The sequence below is a fragment of the Gossypium arboreum genome, chromosome 8 (assembly GCF_025698485.1).
Source record: "Gossypium arboreum isolate Shixiya-1 chromosome 8, ASM2569848v2, whole genome shotgun sequence".
Lineage (NCBI taxonomy): Eukaryota > Viridiplantae > Streptophyta > Magnoliopsida > Malvales > Malvaceae > Gossypium > Gossypium arboreum.
In genome coordinates, this window is record NC_069077.1 from 106,552,868 (window position 1) to 106,568,948 (window position 16,081).

The following is a 16,081-nucleotide window of genomic DNA, read 5'->3' on the forward strand; positions in this document are numbered from 1 at the left end:
AGTGCAATACTAAACTCTGGGACGCTTAGCTGGCAGACTAACTAGCCTAGGTGAAACTGGACCGTGTGGAGATTATCGTAATTCGTCATTACGGTCTGAAGATGAAATATTGAGCATAGTTCCATCGTGAGATCGAGGTATGTTGGTTTGATGATCTCAAAGAACAGCTCCCAAGGGTCGATGGTTAGAAGGGCTCGAATCGCATCAGCCAACTAAACTTGTTCTATGGCAGCCCATTCGATACAGCGGCCCACAATTAAAGGTCGGACCTGAAGTATTTGGAAAAGCTCTTCTTGGGGCCCTCAGGGGAACTGCATGAGAGGATGACGAATTTTCGTGGTTGGACTCGCAGAAGATGATGCTCCCTTCCTCTTCTTCGAAGCATGTATGGCGGTTTTCTTTCCTCGTGAAGACGATATGGTACCTGCGATCAAGAACCATTAATTCATTTTGAGGAATGATCAAAGTAAAATGAAGATAATTTGTAAATAACAATCATAATGTCAGCAACTACTAAGACTAACAAGTTAATCGAGGCAATCAATTATATGGCATAAAAATGGCAACGAATTTCATGGAATGCAATATGTGTGACGGATGAAAAATGTTAATACTAAAGGCATGAGTATATATATTGTTCTAATCATGAATATTTACTTCTAACTAATCAGATAAAGTACAGGAATCATTTAATGAGTAAAAATTTTAACATGAAAAAGATAATAACTATTCTAGATATAACATTTGTATGATAAAAATAAGAAAGAAACATGAAAGATTTCATATTATTATGATAAATAGCCCTAGAAATTAGTAAGAATAAATGAGAAAAGAGTGAACAAACACTAGAAAGAGGAGAATGGGAGTCAAAAAATGGAGTTGGAGGCGGCGCACGGGCATGAAAAGGAGGCCGTGTGGAATTGTAGCGGCTAGGGTTAGGGTTTCTGAGTGGGGAGACAATGAATAGTGCAGGGTATTTATATATTTTGGGGCACACGGCCAGGTAACACGCCCGTGTTCCCCAATTTTAGTTCGTGTGATTCGTGAATTTTGAATTTGGGCGTGTTTGACATTTAGTACACGCCCATGTTCCTTAGGCGTGTGGGTGCACACGGCCGTGTCTGACGTTGTTCGCTTCTCCCACACCCGTGTCAATCTAACAGGTTCAACCACGAGTGCTAGACACGGGCGTGTTGCACGCCTGTGCTATTTTAACAGGTTTACCCATGGTTCTTCCACACGGGCGTGTCTCACCCCCGTGTTGTTTTGGCAGGTTCGACCACGGCCATGTCGTATGGCCGTGGCGTTTTATCGTAGCCCGTGTTTGGGAAAAATTGTTGTCCTTTTTTCACACGGCCCTAAGCATGCCCGTATTCTTAGCCGTGTCCTTGTGGAAAACCTGTATTCAAGTACTCCGTTAGTAAGTTAGATGTTGAAGACTAAATTTTAAAGAAGTTAATACAGTTAGTGCTCGGGTTACCTCCCAAGGAGCGCTTATTTATAGTCTAAGCTCGACTTACCTCTCCATTGAATGATCATGGTAGTTTGAGGAGTTTATACTCCTCATTCCTGCTATTAATCACATTAAAATAAGGTTTTAAATGGGTGTTGTTTATCTTAAAAGTGCCAAACTTGGGATGGTTCACCTCGACGGTACTGAATGGGAAAATGCTGAGTACCGTAAGATGGATTTCTTCATTCGATGTGGTAGCGACAATGTGGGGATCTGTGGCATCTAATAAGACTCTATCTCCAACCTTAAGTTGATTTGGAAAAGGATTGAGCTTGTTCTGTCGTAGATTCGGTTTGTCAGGTGTTCTCAGTTTATGCGTCCGCCATTCATCTAGCTCCTCGATTTGTAGCCTTTGATCTTCATGAATGGGTCCTCTACTATTGCTTGTGAATAACTCATGTGCTACTTTTAGACTCATTTCCTGCAAAGTATGTTGTACCATATTGTCAGTTTTAGTAGAATGGGTTAAACGATCACCTTCAATTTTCGATATGTTTCCAAAATTGCGAGCTTAAAGAATGATTGTTTCATCTCCCACACGAAGTGTGAGTTCACCTGTGCCGACATCAATAATTGTTTTAGCAGTTGCTAAAAAGGGCCTTCCTATAATTAAAGGAGTATTGCTATCCTTCTCTATGTCTAGAATAATGAAGTCAACGGGAAATATAAATTTATCGATTTTAACTAGCACATCTTGAATAATACCCCTAGGAAATCTTATAGTTTTATCTGCTAATTGAATGCTCATCCTAGTCTGTTTGGGTTTCCCGAGACCTAATTGTTTAAACATTTTGTAAGGCATGACGTTAATACTAGCCCCTAAATCAGCTAATGCATTATTAACATCTAAACTACCAATTAAGTAAGGAATTGTAAAACTCCATGGATCTTTAAGTTTGTTGGGTAGTTTATTCTGGAGAATAGCTTAGCAAAATACATTGAGCTCTACATGTGATGCCTCGTCCATCTTCTGCTTATTTGCTAAAAGCTCCTTTAAAAATTTCATTGCGTTTGGCATCTGTGATAAAGCTTCAATAAACTGTAAGTTAATATGTAATTTTTTTAAGAGTTTAAGGAATTTACCAAATTTTTCATCGAGCGGTCTTTCCTTGTCGCGTTGGGGTATGGCACACGAGGTTTATATTCGACAGTCACTGGTTTGTTTTTATTATAATCTACCTCACCTTTACCTTTGCTTACCACCGTTTCTTGCCTCGGTTCTGGCTCAGGCTCAGGCTCAAAAAATCCTTCTTCATTTTGAACATTAATTGCGTTAAGCTGTTCCCTTGGGTTAGGTTCAGTGTTACTTGGCAAGCTTCCTTGTGGTCATTCGGAGATTAGTTTGGAAAGTTGGCCTATCTTAGTTTCAAGCCCTTGGATCGACGCTTGTTGATTTTTAAGTGCTGTCTCGATGTTTTGGAAACGGGTTTTTGACACCGAGATAAACTTTGAGAACATCTCTTCAAGGTTCGGCTTCTTTTCCTATTGGTAGGGTGGTTGTTGGTAGCCTGGAGGTGGTTGTGGTTTTTGACTTCCTTGACTACCCCACGAGAAATTGGGGTGGTTCCTCCAACCTGCATTGTAGTATTGCTATATGGATTGTTTTGAGGTCGAGAATTATTACCCATGTAATTTAATTGCTCGTTATCGATGTTGTGGCCATAAGGTTGGTATTCTGAATGGCTTGTTCGACCTCCACTTGCTTCGCACTGCATTACTGAATTAACCTGTGAAGAACTAAGAAAACCATCAATCTTTTTATTCAAGAGTTCTACCTGATTAGAGAGCATAGTGACCGAATCGACGTTATAAACACTGGCTGTTTTCGTTGGCTTTGTCCTCATGACTTGCCACTGATAGTTATTCAACGACATCTCCTCTATGAACTCATATGCATCTTTAGGTGTTTTATTATTGATGGTTCTGCCAATAGCTGCATCAACCATTTGCCGAGTCGAAGGATTCAGACTATTGTGGAATGTTTGAACTTGAAGTCAAAGCGGTAACCCATGGTGAGGGCACCTTCTTAAAAGGTCCTTGTATATCTCCCATGCATCGTAGAATGTTTCTAAATCCATCTGCACAAAAGAAGAGATATCATTACGTAATTAAACCGTTTTAGCCGACGGAAAATATTTTACTAAAAAATTTTCGGTTATTTGTTCCCAAGTAGTAATTGACCCTCGTGGTAACGAGTTCAACCACTGTTTAGCTTTGTTCCTCAAGGAGAAAGAGAATAACCAAAGACGAATGGCATCGTCAGAAATGCCATTAATTTTAAATGTGTCGCATAGTTCCAAAAAGTTTGCTAAGTGAGCGTTGGGATCTTCATCCTACAAACCATCAAACTAAACAAACTGTCGTATCATTTGAATTGTGTTAGGTTTCAGTTCAAAAGTATTTGCAGCTACAGCAGGTCTAACTATGCTTGATTCAGTTCCTGTTAAAGAAAGTTTAGCATAATCATACATAGTGCGTGGAGCAGGATTTTGATTAGCCGCAATTACAGGAGGTAGCTGATTGTTTTGGTTTTCAGCCATCTCTTCGGTTGGGAGTTGAGTATCGTCTTCTTGCTCGTTCCCTGTGTATCTTAGGCTTCGCCTTATTTCTCTTTGGTTTCTGCGAACTGTGTGATCGATTTCTTCATCAAAAAGTAGTGGCCCTGACGTGTTTCTTCTAGTCATAAACTATAAAAACTTGCCAGAAGAAGGAAAAAGAAAACTAGTAAATTAGAATAAAATTAAAAAATAAAATTAGATTGCAAGAAAAATAAATGGCTAAAGTAATAAAAATTGAGTGTTCCTAATATTTTAGTTCCCCGGCAACAGCGGCAAAAACTTGATCGTGTGATTTCGTGATAGGTTTTAAATATTTATAATTAATCATTCTTGAAACTAACTATTATCTCGATGTAGGAAAGTGTACTTATCGAATAGTAGTATAGTTTTAGCAAGACCGGATTGTCGAACCCAAAGGAACTAAAAGTAGTAGTAATGACTATCTTTTTATCATATAGCCTAAGAATAAAGAGGTTTTGTTTTAACTAACTAATTATCTAAACTAAGAATTCACAGAGAATAAAATTGGGGAATTGCTTTTGGGAAAATCGATTGAATTAAGACAATACCTAAGGAAAAATCCACCTAGACTGTACTTGTTATTCTAGCTCCGAATCAGACGATTTATTCATTTAACTTGTTTTGTAGAGATACCTAAGTTATGTTATTATCCTTATTCAAGACTAATAACGTCTAATCCCTAGATTGAATAATTGAGACCTTTCTCTAATTAACACCCTAGGGCTGCATTAACTCGATCTATGGATCCCCTTATTAGGTTTCACCCTAATCTGGTAAAATCTTGTCACCCTATGTCTAGGCTCGCAATCAACTCTGCTTAATTATGACAAATGTACTCTTAGACAGGGTCTATTCCTCCTCTGAATAAGAGCTTATCTTGAATCAATATCCTGGGATATCAAAACAAGAATTAAGAACAAATACTTAAGAACAAGTTAAATATTTATCATACAATTCAGAAAATAATAACAAGATTCGTCTTAGGTTTCATTCCCCTTAGGTATTTAGGGGATTTAGTTCATAACTAAATAAGAAAACATCTTAGAATAATAAAGAATACAAAACATAAAGAAAACTCAAACCTCCTGAAGGGGAAATTGAGGAGAGATGTTCAGTCTTGATGATGAATCCCGCTTCTGAGATGGATCAATCGGCTTTCTTGGAGTAATGCCTTACTCCCTATTCTGTGTCTCCTTTTCTTCCTCTTATAGGGTGTATTTATAGGCTTTGGAATGCCTAGGAACCCTCAAAATTAGCCTTTTCTGAATTGGACTCAACTTGAGCTCGATAGGGACACGCCCGTGTGCGATTACTTCAGGCCATGCTCGAGCCTGCCAAATTGGCATAGCTATGTGGTCTGCCGTGTGATGAGGTCCAGGCCGTGTTGATTTCGTACTTTGGCCCACTTTCTCTATTTTTGACCCGTTTCTTGTTCCTTTTATTCTCCTATGCTCTCCTAAGTATAAAAGATGAAATTAAAGCATTAGGAGCATCGAATTCACCAATTCTAATGGAAAATCATCCATAAAATGCGTTAAGCATGGGGTAAAAGTATGTATAAATTATGATTTATAATGTTATATTCATATGTGAAATGTTATGAACGTGTTTGCAAAGGTTGATATGGGCTAAGTTATTCCAAGGTACATTTATAATCATTTATGCATGTAGTGGAACGCCTTGTTAAATGATGAATTTTCCTACTTTAAATACTTGAATTAGTTGGTATTGGTTGTGTATCTCAAGTGCAGGTTTTGGGTGAAAAATAGAGCTAGGAATGACTTCATTTTGTCCAGATGGGAAGACACACGGGCGTTTGTGTAGACCATGTGTGACACATGGCTTGGTAACACGGGTATGTGGTTAGGCCGTGTGTCCCCTGCACCTAAATTTTGAGAAACAGAATGCTTAGAATTAGGCACACGGGCAGGGACCTGAGCGTGTGTCTCAGTCGTGTGTACCACATAGCCTGGAACACAGGCGTTTATCTCGGTCGTGTGAAACCTACACCTAATTCGAATTAAATTAATTAACCACACGGCCTAGCACACGGGCGCGTGGCATGGCCGTGTGTGCAAGTCAGAGAGTTACATGGGGTCAAAAACGGCCTCTAACACGGGCGTGTCCCAGGGTTACACGGGAGTGTCCCTTGGACCACACGGGAGTCCTGTAGCTTGGAAAAATTTTGAAAAGTCCCGAAAAATTCTTAAAGGTTCTGATTAAGTACCGACTCTTTTCTAAAGCTCGTATTGGGCCTTGAGGGTCAAATTAAGGGATGTTATGCATGATATTGATAAACAAATAGCAATTTACGTAAATTAATTGAAAAATGTTCTAAATGTTCTGGTAATGCTCCAAAACCCTGTTCTGGCAACGGGTACGGGTTTGGGGTGTTACACAGAGAGTCCTAAAATTACAAAACTCTCAATAATAATCTAGAAACTTTTATAAATTCTTAATTATTTACAATCATTTCTAGACTAGTGGTCACCGCTGAGTCTCCATTACACTGACCTGATTATGCCTGAGGATTACATGAACGAATAGACAAACAGATGTGAGTTTTCAAAACTCAATGTGTACCCAAACAGAGACATACATACACAGAAACTTAGATTTCTCATGTAGCAGATTAGATACGGACATAACTCCTTAGCAAAATGAGGTTATCAGAATAATACAGATATGCAAAGTCCTACCCCCATCCTCTACATATCATCTTCAACCATCCCAACACACCACGTGAGGTATAAAACACCCACCCATCCTAACACACCATATAGTGTTTATACGAAACTTATTAGAATAGTTTGTAGCCAAGCTGCCAATATATTGTTACACACTTGGTTCATTTTTTATGTGAAAGTAATCCCGAGACCTTCGAAACCCAAAAACAGAATACCAAACACTGTTTTAGCAGTTAATTTACAAATTTGTCAACAATAATCCAACAATGAACCCAAGACCTCAAGCATACACTCTAATCACTTAACCATTGAAGCAAATACTCATTTATGTCGAAATCCACAAAAACAAAATTAAATAATTCAGGGCGTTACAACTCTACCCCCTAAAAGAAACTTCGACCTCAAAATTTACCTGATTCGAACAGATGAGGATACTACTGATGCATAAGTCCTTAGGTTCCTACTTGGCTTCCTCGATGCTATGATTCTGCTACAGAACCTTAACTAATGAAATAGACTTCTTCCTCAAAATCTTTATATCCTGATCTAAAATTTGAACCGACTCCTCCTCAAGTGTCAAATCTAGTCTAAACTCGATCTCCTCAACAAAAACAACATGTGATGGGTTAGATCGATACCACCTCAACATAGAGACGTGAAATATGTCATGAATATGGTCTAACTCTAGAGGTAACTTAAACTGATAAGCAACTGGTCCCACACGCTTTAGAATCTGATACAACCCAATGAACCTAGAGCTTAACTTGCCCTTATGTCCAAACTATACAACTTTATTCCATGGAAACACCTTGAGGAATACATAATCACCCACAAAATACTCGATATCCCTCCTTTATATATCTTCATAGGGCTTTTGTTTATTAGAAGCTGCCTTAAGATGATCCCGTATCAATCTGACTTTGTCTTCAGTCTCAGAAACCAACTTAGGACCCAAAACTCGTTTTTCACCCAACTCAATCCAACACAGTGGAGTACGACATTATTACCATACAGAGCCTCGTAAGGTGCCATCTAGATGCTAGACTGAAAACTGTTGTTGTAGGCAAACTCAGCCAAAGGTAAAAAAATCCTCCCAACTCCCTTGCAAATCAATTACATAACTCCAAAGCATATCCTCTAGTATCTGAATCACCCTCTCGGATTGACCATCAGTCTAAGGAAAGAACGCAGTACTGAATCCAAGCTCGAACCCAGAGCTTCATGAATTTTTTCAAAAATCGAGAAGTAAAACAAGGATCACTATAAAAAATTATCGAAACCAGAATCTCTTGAAGTCCTACAATCTCAAAAATGTAGAGTTTGGCCAACTTTTCCAGTGAATAATTTGTTTGAAAAGGAATGAAATGGGTGGACTTGGTCAACCGATCCACGATGACCCATATGGAATCCTTCTTAGTAGGTGTTAAAGGCAACCCACTAATGAAGTCCATAGTTACACATTCTCATTTACATAAGGGAATCTTAATGGGTTAGAGCAAACTTGAAGGCAACTGATGCTCAGCCTTAACTTTCTGACACGTTAGATAACAAGAAAAAAAATCTGTTGCCTCTCGTTTCAAACTCGGCCACTAGAATATCTTATTTTTATCGGGATGCATAGCATAAGGGCTACTATGTACTTCCTTCAGAATCGATTGTCTCAAATTAGAGTCGTTTGATACAAAAACTCGACCTTGGGAACACAGAACCCTATCACTATTTAGTCCAAAATCAGACGTACTTCTACCTGACGAAAGCATAAAATCAGAGAATCTTCCCTCAACTATTTATCCCAAATCTGATTAATCCAAATCGGTTTAACTTGCAACCCAGCTAACAAACTCCCATCCTTAAAATGACTTAGGCGAGCAAATATCACCCTTAGATTAGACACTGCTCTACGGCTAAGAGCATCGGTCACCACATTAGCTTTATCGGGATGGTACTCTATCATGCAGTCGTAATCCTTGAGCAGCTCAATCCATCTACGCTGCCTAAGGTTCAACTCCTTTTGAGTAAGGAGGTACTTAATGCTCTTGTGATCAGTGTAGATAATACACCTCTCACCATACAGATACTGCCTCCAAATCTTTAAGGCAACAACCACTGTAGCCAACTCGAGATCATGCTTCAAATAATTTTCCTTGTATAACTTAAGCTGTCAGGATGCATAAGCCACAGCCTTACCATCTTACATTAGAACACATCCCAAACTAACATGTGACACATCACTATAAACTGTGAACTCTTTACCAAATTCAGGCTGTATTAGAATAGGAGCCTAAGTCAAAATAGACTTGAGCTTCTCAAAGCTCGATTGCTGCTCGTCAGTCCAGAAAAAAGGAGTATTCTTGCGTAAAAGCTTAGTTAAAGGAGCTGCAACCAACGAGAACCCCTTAGCAAACCTTCGATAATAACCCGTAAGAGCCAGAAAATTACGGATCTCAGAAACATTCTTAGGCTGTTATCAATCAAGTACAGCCTCAATCTTTCTAAGATCAACTCGGATCCCTTCAACAGAAACCACGTGCCGTAGAAATGTACTTCCCGCAACCAAAAGTCACACTTGCTCAACTTAGTATAGAGTTCCTTCTCTCGAAGTATTTGAAGGACTACTATAAGATGCTCATCATGTTCATCTTCGGTCTTAGAGTATACCAGAATATCGTAGATGAAAAATAGAATGAACTAATCCAAATACTACTGGAAAACCTGGTTCATCAGATTCATGAACGCAACTGGAGCGTTCGTCAAACCAAAAGGCATGACTAGGAAATTGCAGTGCCTATAATGATTCCTAAAAGTCGTATTATGAACATCAACTTCCTTAACTCTAAGATAATGATACCCAAAACGGAGATCTATCTTAGAGAATATTGAAGCCCCATGAAACTGATCAAACAAATCGTCGATCCTCGAAAGTGGGTACTTATTCTTCATAGTCAACTTATTTAACTGTCACTAGTCAATGCACATACCCATGGTACCGTCCTTTTTCTTTACAAACAAAATTGGGGCTCCCTACGGAAACACATTAGGACGGATGAATCCATGATCCAGAAGCTCCTGAGGCTGAACCTTTAGCTTTGTAAGCTCTTTCGGTGCCATTCGATAAGGAGTGATGGACACTAGAGCTGTACCAAATAAAAGCTCAATGCCAAGCTCAACTTCCCAATTTAGAGGTAAACTCAATAACTCCTTGGGAAAAACATTCAAAAATACCCTCACTGTTCTGATGTTCTCAATAGAAGAGGCCCTAGAAACTGAAACACTTACGTAGATCAGATATGCTTCACACCTTTTCCGAACTAGTTTTTCAGCCACTAGAGCGAAGATTATGTTAGACAAGTAATCTCGATGCTCGCCGATCACAACAACCTCCACATCATCCTCAGTTCTTAGAACTACCTGGTTACTTGCACAATCCAAACTGACTCGGTGCTCTACACACCAATCCATACCCAGAATCAAATCAAGCTCTCCAAACGGTAACTCAATCAAATTTGCCAAAAACATACCCCTTGTACTTTCAGCGGTACGTTTCTATACAGTCTATTCACCTGAACCGACTAACCCAATGGACTCAATATAGAAATCTCAATTGAAGTACTTTCAATAGTAATCCTCAAGTTTTTAGAGACTGAACTAGCTATGTGAGAGTGTGTTGACCCTATGTCTAATAGAGCAATATAAAGGGCATAAAAAATAAGGAACGTACCCGTAATCACATTAGGGGCGTCTCTATCCTCACGGCGTCTAGTAGCAAAAACCGATACAAGCTACATCGTCTCAGTCTGATTAGCACCTCTACCCAGTGCTCTCTATCCTATACCCAAGCCATTATCACCCTTGGTCAGACTACGGCTCCTAGGCGGCTGCTGTACAGCCCTCTGAGGCTGAACAAAACCCAGAACCGAAGCTTGCATTTGATTAGAATGCTATGAGCACTCTCTAATATGATGGTGTAACACCCCGTTCCCGATACCGTCGCCGGAGTCAGACACGAGGGGTTCACAGACTATATCTCACTTGTCACACAGACCATTTTAACATTTCCAGACAAGGTGGCTAACTGCGTCACTGTCACCTTGAAAATCATATCCCTAGTTCCAGAACCCAAAAATCAGTTCTGTAAATTTTTCCTGAAACTAGACTCATAATTCCATCTACACATTATTTTCTAGAATTTTTGGTCGAGCCAATTAGTACAGTTTATTAGTTAAAGTCTCCCCTGTTTCAGGGTTCGACTACACTGACCTTTGCGCGTTACAACTTAGATATCTTCCTGTACAAGGCTCCAACACTTATACCGTTTGTTTCTAATGAAACTAAACTCACAAAGAAATCTGTACACGTAGAGCATAACTTCTAATTCCCTCTGGTTAATTTATAGTAAATTTTCAAAGTTGGAACAGGGGATCCAGAAACCGTTCTGGCCCTGTTTCGCGAAATCTTGAATATCTCTTAAAATCCGACTCATATGACCGTTTCGTTTCTTTCATATGAAAGTAGGTTCATCAAGGTTCAATTAAATAAGTTATTCACTATTTAATTCCATTCCTACTATTTTTAGTGATTTTTCAATCTCACATCATCTTCTTTGTCAAGATCTGTTACTAAAGCAAACAATGACTATTTCATAATTCTTCCATGGCCAAACTATAATTCATCATACATAACACAAATTATGGCCACCTTATCAAAATTAAGATTTCTAAGACTCGTGACTATAGGTTTTAGAACCACACTCAACCGACCACATAGGCCATTTTCGCATGGCTTAAAGTTTACAACCCAAAATTCAACAAAACAAAAGAGCCTATACATGCCAAATGTTCTCCTAGATCGACTAAGAAGGCAATACCAAAGATTGCTCGCCGGTGTGATGACTTTAACGACGGTCCCGAGCACACAAAATGGATCAAGAACCTAAAAAGCAACAAGTAAGCACGCCAAATGAGTACATAACTCAGTAAGTCATAAGCATTACTCTACCGTCCAATAATAATAATCATAAGGGAAAAACAAATAATACAAAATCAGTTTTTCCTTTTTCCAACCATAACAAACTATGCTAAAATCCCTTAAATCGTTGGTTCGATCTCATGCCAAGTCAGCCCAACCGATTTAGATCCATTTCCTCAAATTTGGAACAACGATGCACTAGATGAATTTATGCATTCACCGCACAACATCCATTTCGATATTTAGTTAGTAGCTCAATCACTTACCTCGTTCATTCACAATTTATATTAACAACCGAAGATTGCACACATCGTGCTTATTATGTTCGCACACATAGTGCCCATAGTAAATCGCACAAATAGTGCAATTGAGATTCCCTCATGCTTCAACCTCCCAATCGGCACACATAGTGCCACATAAAGTTGAGCTCGCACACTTAGTGCCATGCATTTCAAGCTTGCACACTTAGTGCCAATCTCGTCACCGTACTCACTTATTGCCCGCACACTTAGTGCCGAACCAAACTCTCTACACATTTCACTACCCCTTTTACATTCAACAATATCATCTTTCCATACACATACATTTGTATACATTTCATCTCATTAAACACATTTGCATAGGTATTTCGATCATTTAATCAATACCAAATATATGCTTAATGACTTACCTTGTGTTGGGCAAATAATTCCAAGTCGGCTACTCGTTGACCTTCGATTTCCCCTTGTTGGACGCCTCTCCTTTAGGATCTTGAGCTTAAACAAATAAATTAACTCATTCAATCGCTTTGGTACATATGTTGGTATCCACATTATAATGATCATATGACATACGGAACGACATGGTAAAATTTTTATCTTGCTACCTTATGTTCTTGGCTATTGACTAATAGCCTTATGCAATTTACCATACTATCAATAATCCAATCACACATACACATATACATATTCGTATATTAGATAACCACCCTTACTAACCACCCATTTTAGTTGATTTTATACAATCAAAGGCAATATCATAAATGGGTATACTTATATAGCCGAATGTGCTAAAATTGATCTAACATCACCTATTCCCTTGATTAAATGGCCGAATACCTATACTATCAATTATAGTATCATTTTTATTCTTTCAAACACATAGTTTCCTCCCATGAACACTTGGCCGAATTTCTTTTCTCTTCTAGCATAGCTTTAATATTTTATACACCTCATTCGGCCCTAACCATTCACTGAACTTATATGTACAAATTCCATCTCAAAATTAAGAGTTGCAACTACAATTAGGTTACAACAATGCTCATCAATGACCGAATACTTAAGCACAACTATACTAAAAATTTATCCAACATCATTTTAATTTGCCCTTCACTATTTTTTTTTCTAATCATCAAATACAAAGTGATTTACATATATATATATTAAACCAACCTTGCTAGCACACAATATCCCTTAACCGAATGTCATAAACCCAAGCCACATATATTGTTCTTCAAGACCCTTCAATGGCCACATTCGGCACCCCCCTCTTATGAACAAACCAATTTCAACCTTCAAGAAAAGTATATGTACCAAGAGTTTCAACTACTTGGCCAAATATCAAACCTCCAAACAACCAATTTTAATCCATGGAATGAATAGAACTTGAACTAATCACCTCATTTAAATCTAAATTTCCAAGGATTTCAAAGTGCTTACCTCTTCCTAAGCATCATCCAAGCCGAATCATGAACAAAAGAATTCCCTTCTTCTTCCTCCTTCAAGTCACGGCAATGGAGAATGAAATGAGCATTCTTTTTTTTGCTTTTTCTTTTTCCTCTTTTACTAACATTATTTTATCTCCAATAACCCAATATTTATTATAATATCTAATTAAGCATGTATATTGCCCATCAATATTCCATCTTGGCCGGCCACTATAAATAAATTGGGCAATTTGCAATGCAAGTCCACCTTTGTGTTAACATGCACTAATAAGCCATTTAAAATTAGCCTATCATATTTCACCATGTTTCACATTGATCCCTATTTAATAATTTCTCATACAATTTGTAAAATTAGAGAATGAAACTACCACACATGTGCATGTACACACAAAATAAGTATAAAATATAACAATTAATTATTTTTATGACTCAGTTTTGTGGTCCCGAAACCACTTTCCGACTAGGGTCAATTTAGGGCTGTCACAACTCTCCCCCACTTAAGAAATTTTCGTCCCCGAAAATCTTACCGGTAAATAGGCTCGGGTATCGCTCTTTCATAGAGTCCTCAAGTTCCCAAGTGGCTTCTTCAATTCCGTGTTTATGCCACAACACCTTCACTAATGGGATTTTCTTATTGCGCAACTCTTTTACTTCACGCATCAGAATGCGAACCGGCTCTTCTTCATAACTCAAATTAGGCTGAATCTCGATCTCAGATGGAGTGATTACGTGTAACGGGTCGGACCTATATCTTCGAAGCATCGAGACATGGAAAACGTTGTGAATCTTTTCAAGTTCAGGGGCTAAAATTAATCGGTACGCTACTGGCCCAACTCGTTCGGATACTTTATACGGACTGATGAACCTCGGACTCAACTTGCCCTTACGGCCAAATCTAAACACCTTCTTCCAAGGTAAGACTTTGAGAAATACCTTGTCTCCAACCTGATATTCAATGTCCTTTCTTTTCAAATCCACATACGATTTTTGGCGATCCGAAGCAGCTTTCAAACTTTCACGAATTACTCGAACTTTTTACTCGGCATTCATAATCAAATCAACCCCGAAGATTTTACTTTCACGAAGTTCAGTCCAGAATAATAGGGTACGGCATTTACGACCGTATAAAGCCTCGTAAGGCGCCATCTTAATACTTGATTGAAAACTATTATTATAAGCGAATTCAATCAAAGGTAAATACCGTTCCCATGACCCACTAAACTCAAGGATGCAACATCTCAACATATCTTCGAGTACTTGAATTATCCGTTCGGATTGACCATCGGTTTGGGGATGAAAAGCAGTGCTAAAATGCAGCTTGGTACCCAAAGCCTCTTGCAATTTCTTCCAAAATCGTGATGTAAATCTTGGGTCTCTATCCGACACGATAGAAATAGGTACCCCATGCAATCGAACAATTTGGGAGACGTATAATTCTGCCAATTTATCAAGCGAAAAATCCGTGCGGACAGGGATAAAATGAGCAGACTTGGTTAGTCTATCAACACCAACCCAAATCACATCTTTCTTACTTGCCGACACTGGCAACCCAGATACAAAATCCATCGTCACTCGATCCCATTTCCATTCAGGTATCATGATTGGCTGAAGTAATCCCGATGGCACCTGATGTTCCGCTTTTACTTGTTGACATATCAAACACTTTGAAACAAATTCAAAAATGTCTCGTTTCATACCGGGCCACCAAAATTGGCATTTCAGGTTATTGTACATTTTAGTACTACCCGGGTGGACTGACATTCGACTACTGTGAGCCTCGTCCAAAATCATCGAAACGAGCTCCGAACTCCTTGGAATACATAATCGACCCTTGAACGTCAAGCAATCATTGTCGTCAATCTAAAATTTCGATTCCTCATTCGAAACACATTCAGCTCGTCTAGCGACCAATTCAGCGTCAACCTTCTGAGATTCAAGTATCTGATGAATCAATAACGGTTTGGCCTCTAATTCAACTACTTGTACCTCATCGGGTGAAACGGATAGGTGAGTATCCATCGCTCTCAAAGCAAACAGTGCCTTGCGACTTAAAGCATCGGCCACCACGTTGGCCTTTCTCGGGTGATAATCAATGACAAGTTCATAGTCTTTCAACAACTCAAGCCAACGTCTTTGTCGCAGATTTAAATCTCTTTGAGTCATCAAATATTTAAGACTCTTGTGGTCCGAATAAATATGACACCTTTCTCCAAACAAGTAATGTCGCCATATTTTTAAGGCAAACACTATGGCTGCTAATTCAAGGTCATGGGTCGGATAGTTTCTCTCATGCGGCTTTAATTGTTTCGACGCGTAAGCCACAACTCGGCCTTCTTGCATCAACACACAACCTAGCCCAAGCAAGGATGCGTCACTATAAATGACAAACTCTTTGCCAGACTCCGGCTGTACTAGCACTTGGGCCTCGGTTAAACAGGTTTTTAGTCAATCGAAACTTTCTTGACAGCGTTCCGACCACTCGAACTAAACATCCTTTTGGAGTAGTTTTGTCAATGGTGCAGCTATCATCGAAAAACCCTTTACAAATCGTCGATAGTATCCGGCAAGCCCCAAAAAGCTTCTAACTTCGGTAATATTCCTTGGAGGTTTCCAATCGACTATGGCCAAAATT

At 38.9% G+C, this 16,081-nt stretch overlaps 1 non-coding gene across 1 annotated transcript; it reads left to right on the forward strand.

Moving 5' to 3' along the window:
• Positions 1-3,517: 3,517 nt before the first annotated feature.
• Positions 3,518-3,623, forward strand: LOC128280365 (small nucleolar RNA R71). Its single transcript, XR_008270545.1, has one exon. It is a non-coding gene; the product is annotated as a small nucleolar RNA R71 (small nucleolar RNA).
• Positions 3,624-16,081: the final 12,458 nt, after the last annotated feature.